General features: G+C 38.0%; 1 protein-coding gene across 4 annotated transcripts in view; it reads left to right on the top strand.

Annotated features, from left to right (window-relative positions):
* The window catches only part of SHISA9 (shisa family member 9), a 177,986-nt gene that overhangs the window by 19,473 nt on the left and 144,197 nt on the right, over window positions 1–14,316 (top strand). The gene's annotated exons all lie outside the window — the stretch shown is intronic.

The following is a 14,316-nucleotide window of genomic DNA, read 5'->3' as shown; positions in this document are numbered from 1 at the left end:
TTTAAGGATTTTTAAAGTAAAATTATTTACATGAATGATTAATAATGTATTTCCCACAATTTTAACACTTATTTTTTCTTGGATTCTTGTTTTTCCTCCGTGGTAAAGGGTCTCCACTTAATAAAAGAGGTCTGTAAAAAGGAATAATTTCTCTCAGAATCAATTAACCCCAGAAAACATCTTCAAGAATCCATAGAAAATCAGAAGGGATAAGATATTAGCAGATGATTTATTCCTAAATGTTTAACTAGAATAAAGGTTTCTTTAAGACCTATAATGGCAAAATTCACTTATAAAGTAATCTCTTTACTATGTTTCTGGGATTAATCTTGTGTCTACAGGTTTTTGCATCAAAGTCAGTGAGCTCAAATTTTACCTTAACTATGCAAAGGTATCAGTGTGGTGATAGAGAGACCAGGCACTAAGTCTGGGTAAAAATGTGTGTACCAAAACCAGTAACAAATACCAGAAACTTATGAATCTTTAAGAATATTAAAAGTAAAATCGTTTATGCTTCTTTGAAAATGTCCAAATTTTAGCAGATATAGAGGATAAGCATATAAAATACAATTTCTATTATTAAGCTGTCTCTTTCTACAATTTGTTCATTATATTAATAATTTTATGCACTAATCTAATAATTAGCTGACTAATTTTTTTTTCTGACTGTGATCCTATGTCTCTCATAATGAGATCTAAATAACTTTATGCAAATATATTAGGTTTATTTCCTCTCAGAGTAACAAAATTACAGTAAAGAACAGCAGTGCTGCAGGGTTCCTCTCAAACACACACAAATGTATGTATGTATGTGTCACTTTATAATATGATGACCTTGTATTGTCATAGTCTAGCATTTTAGAGCCATTAACATTTCCTTGTGAAAATCTGCTTTGAAATATTTATTTGCAAGCTACACTTTATTTCCTAGGTGACACCTTTTCCATCATTTCTACAAACATAGGGAGATAGATGAAGATGTTTCTGGAACCAGAGACACAGAACTAGAGCTATGCTGCAAAGTGTGAATCACCTATCTGCCCTATGTATAAGGAGAGATTTTCAGATTTTATAAGTGTCACAATCACCCAAACATTTTTAGAAAGGAAGACAAGTGGTCCATGAAAATCTGGTCTCTGTAACTTAGTGCTTTACTCTGCTGAAATTGTCCACTGGAATAACACTGAAGCTCCCCTTTCCTCTTTACCACCTCTCGTGTCTGCTCATCAGGAGGAGGGAGGATTGTGCCTCTCCCCTCTGCATCTCAATAACCCACATGCAGTACCTCAGGTTCTTCCTGCGTTCCTTGATTTTGTTTGGCCAGGGAATAATATCTGATTTTTTCAGAGTTGCCCATCCAGGGCACTGATCAGCAAGCAGAACAGGCCAAGCAAACAGCTATAAAGATTGTGGCTCAGCCTTTTGTCTCCGTTCAGCCATTTGTTTTCCTAACAGCTGTAGAAACATCTCATCCTTGAGATCTCAATAACACCAAAAAGGGCAAAGGAGTAAAAACCTACTGGAGGGAGTAACAGACAGCTAGACAAAATAAAAATTACATTACCCTTGTTCTCTTTTAAGAACAATAAACCTCGAGTTATTTAGTGAGCACAATAAAATGCTACAGGGCATTGTTAGCACAAAGTTTGAATCCATAAATCACATAAGTATTGAGATGCTGCTCTGAGAGTCTGTAATCACCAAACAGTGAGAACTAGTCATCAAAGTCTGGGAATGCCAGGAAAACAAGAAAAGAAGGATAGCACAATCTATGGTACATCCTTTTCTGTGTGGATCAAAGAACTTACTTCTCAGCAACATGGCTGCCTGCTTTGTAGTGTCTAAATTAATTGTCCAGGAAAGTCTTGAAAAAGTCACGATATGTCAGAAGGTCAGATCATGGAGGAAAATACAAGCTCAAAACTTGGCAGATGGTTTATTAGCTGTTAATTATTCTTATTTCTACTTTACATGATATTAAGTTTGTGCTAGAAGCTTCCAAGTGGAAAATTCTCGCAATAGTTAATAGAGTTCAAAAGCTGCATTAATCCTCCTTTATGGCTTGTGACACTCTTGGGAAGGAAGGTACTGCACAGCTTCAAGGATGCAAAGGTGTAAAGCTACCCGAGGCTAACTAGCAAATTACAAAGGGCAAAGTCCTAAGTGCATATTTCCCCATGGGAAATCTCTGTATGTAGAAATGGATTAACTTCCCCCATATATCTGAAGCTTATTTAGAGTTTGAGATCAGTGCACCCTGCAAGTTGGTGACCATGAGCTAGTAACTTTGAGAAAACTCTTCTCATACAGATCCATACAAGTTTTGTCATCTTGGAAGGAATAATTTAATCTAAAGAAGAGGAATAATTTAATCTAAATTATCACCTTAGCAAATTAAAACTAGAACATTTGCATGTCATAGTCCAATATCACATGGATGACTGAACCCTGGCAGTCAGGATGTCAGGATCAATAATCCATCATCTGAAGAATCCTTTTGAACTGTTCTCAGAGTAACTTGCAGCCATGGATTTCCCTAGACTTGACCTGTGTGAGATAACTGTGAGCAGCACGCAGTCTGCTTGCTGTGTCCTGTGGATTTGCTATCAGTGAAATTTCCTGTCATTCTCACCAGCTATCCCCTGATTAAGACATGGAGAGCTTTTTTACATCGTGCACAGGACTAAAGCACGTACATCATTCTTATATTGAAACAGTTCCTGACACCCCCTCCACATAAGAAATGACGAGGCCTCACAGCTGGAGCTGTGTCCATTTAAACAAACTTGAGCTTTTTTCCAGTCTGCCTGCCTGCAAGCTGAATACCTCTGAGCATCAGATTATCTTTGTGCTTCATATTGTGGAACAGTGTTGCGGAAGCCAGAGCAGAGCTGGCTGTGGTCCAGCATTACAGCATTATCATATTTATGTTCAGATACCTACAACTGGCGTGCATAGATTGCTGCTGCCACTGCTGCCTGAAGTGGTGTGCACTGCTATCACCAGCAGTCAGAGCAAACGAGGGTTGGCAAACTGCAGGATCCAATATCAGCCAGCCTGGCAGATCCAATTCACGAATGAGGATCAGCATAGCCTTAACATAAAGAAATGCCAGATGAAAAGGTAAATTGCTCAGAGCGGATGTATTGAACACAGGAGATGAGAGAAGCTGTCAAAGGAAGATGACAATGAACAGCCACGTTTCACAAAGAAGATGTCAGAAGGCACATGGAGAGAGTCTGTTTTATTTAAGATGTTCCAGAGATTGTTTTTTAAAAAAGAATTCAAAATTTCAGAGCTAGGTAGTGTGGTGCACCTGGAGCAGCCTGCATAGCCCACTGAACTTTCAGAACAGAGCTGTATCTGCAGAATGCTCATTATCCACATTGGTAAAATGGCCTGGACTGGATTTTGACCCTGTATCAACTTAACTCATTCAGTAGAGGTTAGGATAATAACTACATTATATTTTTCTTTTTAAGCCACAGTTCAATAATATCAGAAAATGAGTAAGCAAAAATAAGCCTGAAAACCAGTGTCATCATACATACAATGTAATAACAACTTAATGACTGAGCCAGCAGGCCAGGCAGAATCTCATTCTCCACACCCCACAGAGTATCTTGTGGATAATACCATTGTTTCAGTACTCTCTCTCCCAGTCTCTCTCTTGCCCATCAAAGCTTTTTTTTGCCTTCATGTTTGTGATTCTGTTTTTCTGTGCCTGACAGTTGTAATGAAGATATGCCACAGTTTTGGTGACAAGGCAAGTATTCTAGAGAAATCCTGGCAGAAGAGATGAAATGAAATAGTTAATACCTGACACTGGGTTCTGGAAGCGATCACTTATATAAAAATTTATTTAACCCTCTGTAATTTACAGAAAAATATCATACTTATTTAGATGTCACATGTCATTAATTTAAAAATCAATGAAAACATATATACATGCATGGAAAAAACCAACTTCCTATTAAAATGTCATTGCAGCATAAGGATCCATAAAGGTGATATGGGAAAAGACAGCATATGCTTGTCTCAGCTTCAACACCAACTCTAGCTGAAAAAGCGTTATGAATTTTTGAAAGCTTGAAGTTTTGCTACTTGACTTAGAAAAACAAATATGGGGTTTTTAAACAAATAATTGTGTTTTCTTACATACTTTAATGTTCTTATCACTTCAGGATACCTTCAAGTCTGTATGTGTTTTACAATGGAATATGACATTCACTTCAAATTTCTGAATTTAGGCCACTTACACACAAAGTGTGTTTAAGCTGCCACAGTTTACATACATTGATCTATATCCCCACATGTGCTGTGCAAAGTGTAACATGCATAGCAAATTGTATTCTCAGTGCAGCATTGACATTGGAGGATTTTTCCTCAGCTATGGAAGCAATCCTTGTCTTGTTATCAACTTGCCTTAAAGTGTTAGTGGGGAAAAAACCTTTTTATGAATATATGAACAAAAAATGCCTTCTGAGAGATAAATTTTCAGTTATATTCTGCAGCTACAATCACAAGAGGCCCTAGATGAACTCATTGCACATTTTGAAATGAAGAAATGTATTTTAGCAGCAGCAGCATGATTTTTCACCCATTATTTACAACACTTTATAATTGTGGGAGCTATTAACTCTACAGGCACAGAAAAGTCAAGAAATTTGTATCTTCTGATTTTAGAATTTAGTGCAACATAACATGAAGGTTAAAATAGCATTCTCATCCTGATACAAAACTGGGGACAGTCAGGTATTGTCTTTCCTTGTCTTTGACAGTCTTTAAATTCCATTCACTGTATCTTAAAATAATATGCTTGAAATGCAGCAGTATAATTTGTATCAGCATAATACTATAATAATTTCAGAACTATAATACAATAAACACTATCATTGGTTAAAAAGTCAAGATATTCCCATCTCTTAATCCAAGGATGCTTGTAACAATCTGTTGTATCACTCACATTAGCATCATCACCTACTCTGGAGACACTGAGATGTAATTTAAAACAGAAACAACAGAGTATTGGGGAAAAGGAAATGCTGATCAAAACCTTAAGGATTTCTAGAGGTCACAAACATCCTGGCAGTCTGCCACAATCACAGCTGCTGACTAGAGAACACTTTCTAGTTTCCCTGCTCCAGGTTAACACAGCTATAAAAATAAACACTTCGAAAAAATTAGGAATTGTTACTAACCAGGAGCTCATTTTAGGGTGAGAATGGGGGAACCTTAAGTTTTCCAATATCCATAAAGCTTCAAATGAGAGTATTATAATATTTTAAAAATTATTTCCAAACCTAATTTTTTATTTTTTTAATGCAATTCACTGAAGAAATCAGCTTAGTTAGCATTGGTGTCTCAAAAATCAGGAATGAAATCTGACTGTATGAAAAAACTCCCATTACTGAAATGGATGTAGGCATTGCCTTCCTGCTGTGGGGAAAAAAAACAAACCTTAAGAGACTGGATGATGAAACAGAATGTGGTACTTGTGGATCCCTGGTTTGAATACAGTCACAGTGAGTATAACAGTGACCAGTTTTTAAGTCTGCAGCCTAAACTATGTGTCACTAGATTTCCAATCCTTTGAGCAGTAAATAATCTGGAAAGAAACAAGTTTCCCAGTTTCTTAACAGTGTCAGTAACCTGTTCTCTTAAGCAGACAGACTTGCTAAAACAGGGTAAGAGTGTTTATTAGAAAATGTTTAATTTATTAATACACTCAGTCTTACTGAAGAAAATAGGTTTTTTTAAAACCTAAGCGTGTCAGCTCTACTGACAGACTGCATTTCAGGTGGAGTTGTTACTTGGGGAAATTGGTCTGTGGCAGGCTGACAGAGTCCCTGGGCTCTTGGGGAAGGTGGAGTCCTGGTGCTTTCTCTTCTCCCTCTCGTTACAAAGGGTTTCAGGCTAAAGCAATCTCAGTGCTAAATTCCCTTGACAGGGGAGAAAGAAATGGAGAAGTGAATGGGCAGAGCTGTGATCCACAGCAGCGTGTTCACACTGGCCAGCCTCCATCTCTGACCATCTCTTAGTGGCATGGACTGGGTGGGCTCATAGATTTAAAGGAGAAATTAGTTCAATTAGATCTGGGATCTGTCCTGTTACCCTCTGTAATATCCAAGTCCTATAACTTTACCCAGCAGCTCCTATAATCAGCATGTGGGCTGTAAGCCAAACTGCTGCTATGTTTCTGTGCTAGGAGTCAGATTTTAGTGACAATTCTTTTTTCATGAATACTTCTTTAATTTTTTCTTTACTTCCTTTGGTATCATATAATAATACAACCTCAAAGTGTAAAATATACTTATAATCCTGAGAGTTCTGTTAAACCCTAAGTGATAATAGGAAAAATGAGAAGAATACTAATGGAAAGAGCATATACTGAAGATTTTGCTTTCATGTGAATGCAATTAGAGCTTTTCCCTTAAGCTAATAGGATAAGTAACTATATGAGGAAATCCACAGACACTGCAAATGTGCAGGAGGGAGAGAGTAGTGTTTGCTTGGTGTTCAATGGTCCATGTGTAATAAGCTGGCAGTTCCATCTAGTTCTTACTGGACAAATGTGTACATCAGAAATTCCTGTTTCTCCCTTCCTCCAGCTGCACATTTGGAAGTTTCAGCAGTGAAGCTGAGAGCTGAATTAAGAAAGACATGGCTACATTTTCAAAGCTTTTTTATTTTTCTCTATTTCTTTCTTTGAAGGTAAATGTATGCACACAACAAATACATTCCTATTACATATATGGCTGTGACATTCAGGAAATCAGTTGATTTCCTGAATATCTGTGCATGACTGATCAACCCACATGTCTTTGTCAAATTATTCTTGGAGGTCTATTCTGATATTCCCAAATTTTGAGGTTTTCCTGAAAGCATTTGCTAACTTGATACCAGATGAATACTCTGTCTCTTGAGAATAAAATAATGTTCTAGAGTTTTCAGCAGTTACTCTGATTCCTGGAAGATAGAGAATAAATGGTATACAGGTTGGACCACAGAAGTAATTAATTAAAAAAAAAAAGTGGAAATGATTCCTTAATGCTGGTAATTCCCCAGAAATTATAGCATGTATATATAGCATAACACAAACAGTGTGAGTCTGTGGCAGTTTGATATGGCACAATTATTGTTGGCCTTAATTTGGGATGCTTTGTATTTGGATTTTGCCTACACAAATGCAGTTCAAAAACCATGTTGACATACCCAGTGCAGCAAACCACTTACATGAGGCTCTCACAACTCTGGACACAACCAGCAGGAGCCTGGCAGTTTTATTTTGCTCTGTAATATTGCTCCTGGCCAGGATGTGGACCAGTTTTTGGTAGTGCATCATATCCAAACTATGGAAAAGATTGTCAGGCCCATTCCTGCATGCCTTGGGGTGAGAAGGGTCAGAAACTCGGGTGGAGTTAGCCAGAAGTTCCCTAAAATAGCTAGAGCCACCCTTTTTAGGAGCTGTAGTGAGCACCAGGAATTGCAGCTCTTTTACAGGGAAGAACAACAGAGCATCAAGGACACTGTCCTTGGAACAGCAGCCCCAGGAGGTGCTTTAACTCTAGGAGCCAGGGTGGCATAACTTTGAGGCTGCTATAAAGCACATTGTGAAAATACAAAAGTCTCTCTAGCTTTTCCTTTAGTTATGGACAGTTGTTAATGACAAGGAACTGTAAATATTGCATACACAGGATGGGGATATGCAACTCAACCAAAAAAAATATCTATCAGCAGTCTTTAATGCCTTTAAAAAAAATCTTAACATACTGGTAAAACCATAAGTTAAAAAAAGTCCTTTACCTGTAAAAATGTTTCAAGCACTATATATGTTCTTTCTCATGCTGACTCTCCAATGCCTTATGCTGCAGCAAAAGATTCACAATTGTCTACTGAGTCTGTAAATAGCTTCATGCTTATGCCATTTTTTGTCCTCCAATATTCTTTTAGTGCCTACATGTGTGCCTCTGGTAATACTGATCTAGCCCAGAATTTATACTTTTTGCCCTCAGGATTAGCAGGTTTGAAAAAACATTTGGCACAGCTGGAATGGGGGAACATTAATATGATTGACCCTTTTGTTAATGGGTCATTGACCCTGTAAATGGTCCCTACTCTATGGAATGTGTTTTAATTTGCAGGCAACATCTTGCTACCCTGACTCCCACTTTCCTATGGAATTTTACAAACCTGAATCTCATTCTGTGGAATCTCTCTAATTGTTTAGATGCACAGTGATTTGCCATTTGCATCCTATAACACCTACAATTAAACTATGCCACATGGCTTCATCATACTTCCCCCAAAATACCTTTGCCATCAACATTTCTCAGAGTGGCAATTCTCCTGAGCTTTCCAGAATTTATAGGTCACAGGTAAAACAGCATGTTCTCTGCAAATGTTAATGAGTTTACAAACTGCTGAGTATTATAATGATGAATTTGATCATATTTCTCTACTGAATTTGCATGGTCTTGGTGCTGCAATATTTTTAGCTTATATCTGCTCTCAGAGGGCCCAATCCAAAGCTCATTGAAGTCAAGGAAAATAGGTGTATTAAGATTAGCAGCTTTTGATCAAGCCTGAGACAGTCAGTGCCATAAAAACATTATCTGTGCACATCCCTTATATGCCACTGACATCTCCTTGCACCACTGCAAGTTACTGAATCTCATTTTCTTTGCAGCTTTCTGCCTGATCAGGGAATCTATTAAGTCCAGGCAGTCAAGGCAGCTGTTTTGAGTCAGATAATTTTTGGCTTCCTACATAAAGGGAACTAATATAATATCTGCTTTATGCCCACATCACTGTCATAACTCACGTGGTAGTGAGGGCTTCCAGGGAGAAGGGCAGAATGCAAGAAATGATTTCTAAAGCCCTGGCCCTGGTCAATCCTGTGCTTCTGCACTAGACTCCCTGTCCTGCATTTACAGGTACTTTCACCAACTTTCTTGGGCTCAAAGTAATTGCTGTAGCTTTCAAATGCATCCTTTCACACCTGAAAGGGTATGGTGCAGCCTGGGAACAAGGTTGCATTTCTGTCTCTTCTAATACAAGTACAGACAGAGAACTGTAGTCTGATGTCTTCCTTGGGCATTTTAATACCTTTACAGAGAGAAAGTAACCTGCTTATTTCAGGAGGTTACAGTGTTCTTGTTGTGGTATATGATGGCATTAATATATATCATTTGAAGTTCTAGTAACCAGTCCTAGCCCTACTTTTAGGGAGAGACAAAACTGTTTACAGTGCTTTGATGAACCATCTTCCACAAGTTCACTTAAAAAAATACTGATGACAAAACGAACATTTTTGATGAGAATCTTCATGATGACAATCTTCATGATGAGAATCTTCATGAAATACAAACCAATACTGAAAATGTCTAGTGGTAATGTATTATCTATCACCCCTTCCAAAACTTTCCTTTTAATGAAGGAATTTTGTGAGGGTTTCGGTGTCATACTGCTGGATGTCTCCTGTGGAAAAGGTCAATATCTAACAGCACCAAATGTTATCACACAGACTAAGTCTTATGCCAGTATCAGAAACTTCCCTTCAGGTTACCAAAGAACACGATAGTTGATGATTGGTTTGGGCACTAGCTGGACTTCTTCAGAGGGTTGTGGAGCATTTAAATAGCAGATTCTATCTTTATGATGAAACTGGCTTTGAAGTACTTTAGTTTACAATCCCCAGGTGTTTCTAAAGTGCAATTCAATGAGTATTTTACAGTTTCATAAGAGCATTCTCTCTTTGTAAGAGAAAGGCAAGAAGATGACTGTTTCTATTTTCTCTTTTCCAGTTTTACTAACACTCTTGGTATAAAGGGTAACACAAGCAGTAGTCCTTTCTATGCAAAAAATAATAGTAGACTCTCTTCAAAGGACAATGTTAATCCTTCCCTCTTCCATTCCACTTAGTTACAGTGAAAAAATACAAAACTAAACAACCCCTCGATAATGGAAAAAAATAAAATTACATTTTGTGATCTCTTGTATTTTCTTTCCTCCAAAGCCTGTGCTCTGGTCAGTGTAATATATTGTGTGAAAACACAATGTACACACTCCACATACTTTTGAAATATCTGGTGAAATGGCTGTTTGATTTTTCAGAGCATAGGATGACTGTGCAGTGAATTCACAGTAAAAGCTCTATATAGGATCTCTTGATAGGTGTAACTTATTTTTTATTTACAATTTCTATGGCTTCTAGTTTTTATTTTATCTTCTCTCCTGCTGTTTGAATTCAATATGAAATAAATTTGCAATCCCACAATGTTGCTTCAACCTTTAAAAAAATGGACTGCAGCCAGTGCCAGTTTTGGGCAACTGTCCAGATTACACACCAGCCACATAGTGCAAAGTAGTTTTTGTTACCTTTGTATCATTTAGCCACAGATTTATTTTTATTCTCTCAATTCCCTGGAGGAATGACCTCCTTGTCTGGGTTGTCTCCACCTAGTAAATGTGCTAATTATTGCTACTTAGTTTCCTGATATGAATTGTGTTTATTCCTGTGCCTGTTGAAGGCCTGCACAGCAGTTTCATGCACATCACGTAAGGTTTGGAAATGTAAAGCATAAGGGTTGATCTAGGTAGCATATGGCTCATGGTCCTTTGGCTCTTTGTTTTGATAGTGAACTTTAGGAGAATTGTATTCATTATTTTCTATTCCAGTGTATTAGAAATTTTTGTCCTAGTTTTGGAGAGATCCTAGAGCCTCCACAGTTCTGACATCTTTAAACACAACTTTTTGTGTTTAAAGGATCAGGGAACACACACATCAGCAGCAACATACACAGCAACAGTAATGCTGCTGCTTCAGTAACAACAGGAAGTGTGTTTTGAGTCTGTACCAACCTTGATTTTGTAAACACAAATAAATACAACAAATGCAGTCTATCATTCCAACATATACTTAAAATGTACTGTATTGTATAATGTATTGTTTGAGTTAAAAAGAGCAAATAATTGCATTTAATGAATGATCACTCTGTTTAAAAATATTTTGAAGACTTTTTTTTTAATACCAGCTTTATGTAGCAAAGTAATTACAGAAGTGGGAACATCAAATAATCACTTTATGGTGATATACCTTGTACTTCTGAACAATTTTATGGCTATAGTTTACTACATCTGTGAAATTAATATCAGTGAATTACTTCTTTCTACAGCGGCCATGTTAGTGTTTTAAGAATGAAATATCAGGAGAATTAGAAAGGTGAACAGGCACAAATATTTCTCAAATGATTAAGAGACTTCTCAGATGGTCTGTAGCAAGTCCATATCTAATAAAATCAATAATCATGTGAACCTCAGACATACAACTTGTAAGTTTAGCTAACAGAGCCTCTGCTTCACAGTAACTGATACTGGACAGCTTTAAAAAAATATTAATCAATCCATGGATTACTAAAATTTCAGCAGCAATTGGTTGTGAATTAATGTAACTGAAAATATTTCAGCATGTCTAATTCCATATTATATGGCAACATAATCCCCAAGCAGAATATCTCCATCCAAAGCACTTCCATTTCTGTCCAGTGCTTTTCAATAAATAAAGAATTTGGCTGGTGGTTCATGGAGAACTACTGGTGGTTCCAATGGGAATATGCAGGTGCCCTGTCCAGCAGGTGCCAGTGATGCCCATACCAAAAAGCTGTTTGTCTGGAGAAGGTCAAGAAGAGAAGTTGAGCTGGAAGTAGAAAACACAGCTTTGGGAGTAAAAAGACTGTGTTTAAGCTGGGTTTAAGAATGCCATCATGCTGACAATGAAACACCAGTGCTTCTTCTCCAGCTCCTCCTGCAAAGCTAAGCAGAACTTTATTTTTGGTGTAGGTTTTGTTGAGGACTGTGAGGGGGTAGTGTGCCTTCCATTTATAGTACACCCACAGGTTTTGTTATTGCTCTTTTATTAAAGGCATGATGGACAGAATCATTAAGTGTGCAGATTATTTCCTTACATAAGGAGAATAGAGCATCATGCTGTGATGGTCCAGGGGTGACCAGCAGTCCTGGTACAGGCTCTGCTGCTGCCCCTGGTCATTCCACTTTTATTCTGGATCACAAAGCTTTGCAGTCACCTGTTTCCATCCTCCTGCCATGAGCCTGCAGCAGTGTGGGGTGATAGCAGTGTGAGTCTGTGCCCTCTCACACATCCTGCAGTGCCATTGCTTTTTGGACAGACAAAACTCCAGGTTTTCCCACCTGCTCCCAGTGTATCCTGATCCCCATGCCTGCCTACCCCACACTCTCCTCTACAACCCTGTGACTACGACAATCCACAGCAGCTCCTTTGACATAATGCACCATCCCTTAGGACAGAGAAAGACTGAAACCTGGCAAAAATATTAAATTATGTGAGCCTGGCTCATTTTTCTTATGAGCTCAGTGACCCCCATGCCTCAGGTTCATGCCAGGAAGCCTTTGGTTTGGGCAAATGGTATCCTAGTCCCCATGGCTGTAGTATCACCAGACTGCACTTTCAGCAGTGACCCCACTCAGAGTGTGCCCATTTCAAGCCCTGGCCATTTGCCTTTTCCTGCCTCCCTTTTTAAGAGTCTCACCCTCCTCCTTCCCCCACTACAGTCTCATCACTGCTTCACAGCTCTCTTCAGAGTCAGACTGTAATGACTTTAAAATAACCGCAATCCTGCAGAATCTGTGAATTAGAGCCAGATCTGTTCCCCTCGCAGAGTCACAGTGTGGCTTCCCAAAGTGGGGCTGGAGGACACTGGGGCAGCTGGCTACAGCCTGGGGCCACAGACCAGCTTTGTTGGCATCCCTCCACTGTTAGCTGCAGGCAGCTCATATTTCTTCCGTAGACACAAGCTTTGTTTTCAACAATTTAGTGTCCTTCTGAGTTTGAAATATGAGAGAAATAAGCTTGGTAATATGTTTGAGGCAGGAAGTGGGCACCCGTAAAGTAATGGCTATTTTCTAAAGGACTCTTAATTCCTTTAAGGACCTCAGATTTCCTTTCTTACTGATTTCTCAATAGCTCAGAATTAAACCAAAACAAATCCATTCACATATTTCAATATACCAACAGAAATTGCATAGGAATAAAGAAATTGTACATTAATCCAATGTTCTTCAAGTGTGTATACAGACATAATAGACTAAGCAAGTAATTCTTCCTAGAAGAGATAATCAAAGGTCCTAATTTAAACAGTCCATTTTACAATAATCTTTTCTGTTTTGTCAGCCTAATACACCTATTAAAAATTTAATCTCTTCATTGTTTTAGTAATGTGAACCAATGTTTTACAAGTACTTGATTGATGGACATAGCCAAATGAAACAACATGTTTGCTTGCCCTCACAGGGATTTTCAATAACTGTTTTCATTCTATGCCTTGAATAAAATAGTTTCTTTCCTTAACAAAACAAGGGACAAACAAGAGAAATGTGATGCCTGTGTTTTTTTCTCCCTTAATTTTCTGATATTGGCTTAGAAACCTTTCAATATAAATAACTCCCAGTATATGCATAAATTGTTTACCATGCAGTGGTTTTGTTGAGTCTCCTAGGAGCTCTGCAAGGCAGGTTTGGGAAAAACAGTGCTATAAACCCCACAAATAACCCTGTTTTTGTAACTGAAAAACATGAGCAATCATCCAAACAGTGGTCAATAGAAATAAGGTTTCAATCCAAAAGGCATAAAAGACTGAGTGGGAAACAAAGTGATGTTTCTTTCACAGCCAATGACCTTTTATTTATGGCCAGCAGAGCACCAGCAATGGTGATGCAGGCCCGAGGAAGGACTGCAAGGGCTGTACACTCCCAAGTGACACCACTTTGTCCATCAGCAGCTTTCACAGAACACACTGAAAAGAAGTAAATAGTGCCCTTGCTGTGAAGCCCCTGCAGAAAGGGAACGGTTAGCCTCAGTTTTCTTTGTTTTAAAAGAGGCAGACTTGGTCTTTTTGATTATTTTTATTTTCTTTCAGCCTTGCAGGCAATCAGGGAAGGAAATGAGCATCTCAATGACCACACTGTGGAAAGCAGTTATTCAGTTTTTCTTGTATAATGATTTGCACAATGATGCTTTCTAAACAAAAACCAATAGGTTCCTTTCCCCTATTTTTTAAAATTTTTTTCCCTGTCAGACAAGCCTTTCTAATGACATTTTCTAGGAGCGTTGGTAACTTTTAAACTTACTCTATACCAGCATTCACAGCATGGCCATTATTACCAAGGAGCATACTTGTGACAGAGGATCTTCTTCCCATGATATTTTTCTAATAGCAAATTTTGTAAATATATTGATTTGTTATTTTTTTAATTAATTAATTGAGAAGATTAATAGCA

The sequence above is a fragment of the Passer domesticus genome, chromosome 15 (genome assembly GCF_036417665.1).
Source record: "Passer domesticus isolate bPasDom1 chromosome 15, bPasDom1.hap1, whole genome shotgun sequence".
NCBI classification, from domain to species: Eukaryota; Metazoa; Chordata; class Aves; order Passeriformes; family Passeridae; genus Passer; species Passer domesticus.
This window is presented reverse-complemented; position numbering and strand designations above follow the sequence as displayed.